At 40.6% G+C, this 1,403-nt stretch overlaps 1 protein-coding gene across 1 annotated transcript in view; it reads left to right on the top strand.

Annotated features, from left to right (window-relative positions):
- The window catches only part of LOC117949594 (ADP-ribosylation factor 5), a 31,157-nt gene that overhangs the window by 23,013 nt on the left and 6,741 nt on the right, over window positions 1–1,403 (top strand). The window lies entirely within an intron of this gene.

Here is a 1,403-nt window from a genome sequence, read left to right as displayed (position 1 = left end):
TTGAGACGAGCTTTGATGTTCTTTTTGCTCAGCAGTGGTTTTCTCCTTGGAACTCTGCCATGCAGGCCATTTTTGCCTGCATGGCATCTTTTCCTGATGGTGGAGGCATGAACGCTGACCTTAACTGAGGCAAGTGAGGCCTGCAGTTCTTTGGACTTTGTTGTGGGGTCTTTTGTGACCTCTTGGATGAGTCGTCGTTGCGCTCTTGGGGTAATTTTGGGCGGCCGGCCACTCCTGGGAAGGTTCAACACTGTTCCATGTCTTCGCCATTTGTGGATAATGGCTCTCACTGTGGTTCGCTGGATTCCCAAAGCTTTGGAAATGGCTTTATAACCCTTTTTACCTTTAATAATAAACACCTTCATTTCCAAATTTTTAAATTGGTTTGATGTTCCAAAATACTTAAGTGTGACAAACATGCAAAGGAACAGGAAATGAGGAAGGGGGGAAACACTTTTTCACACCACTCTATGTGTATATACATATTGTATTTATATTTGACTGTTTTGTGTGGCATTTCCTCAAAAATAAATCACTGGAATAAAATGTTACCACTGAGACCCTTAATTAGCAGGAACAAGACTTTGATGCAGTTCATGTTTTAATTATAAATTTATTACATAATAACAAACATATATCTCTGTGGTGGTAATATCCTGGGCAACCTCTCAGATCTTGCCTCAACTTTCACTATCTCCCCTTACTCTGTTTGCATGAGGAATACTAGGTAGCTTCTGGTTAACTTGTTATTTTGACTCAGGCTTTCATGTATTAAAAGGGAGGGGGGGTTCTAATGCTATAAGGGTAAAGTCTGTAGATGATTTGCCTGGTCATCGGATGCTGAGAAGGGGGAAGTTCACCTGTGAGACAAGGCTGAGGTGTTGTAGTGATACATCCACCATTCTAAACTTCACAGTGCAAACAAGGAGAAAACCAACAATGAAAGAAAAAAAAACCTTTGATGATAAGATCACTGGTTCCAGTGGATGGCCGGACCCCAGTGGGTTTTTTAAAAGGTTACACTGCTCCCCCCACAATATTTAGATTGTGCTTTGTTGATTAGAAAATAAGACAAAGATATCCCTTCGCTGAACGTTTTTGACCTAATGATGTGTAAGTTTGTTACACGTTGCATTCTGCATCTGTATTTGTTGAAAACTTACACAACCATCAGACCAGGCTTCACTACAGCATTGTTTCTTCTAACCAGGCCAGGCTGTGCGAGTCCAGACTGTTCACATTCACCTCTCAAGTGTTTGTGTTTATATGGGAACAGCAAGCCATCTGGTTAATAACCATCACAGTAAAATCAAGCAATTGTGATACTTTGTCTCAAAATTGAAAGAGAAATGTTAATGCAAAGCTCACAGGTAGATATACACAGGCTATTATGTGTGTGTGTA

Source organism: Etheostoma cragini, chromosome 8 (genome assembly GCF_013103735.1).
Source record: "Etheostoma cragini isolate CJK2018 chromosome 8, CSU_Ecrag_1.0, whole genome shotgun sequence".
In the NCBI taxonomy this organism is placed as follows: domain Eukaryota; kingdom Metazoa; phylum Chordata; class Actinopteri; order Perciformes; family Percidae; genus Etheostoma; species Etheostoma cragini.
The sequence above is the reverse complement of the archived record's forward strand: the minus strand, read 5'-3'. Positions and strand labels throughout refer to the sequence as shown.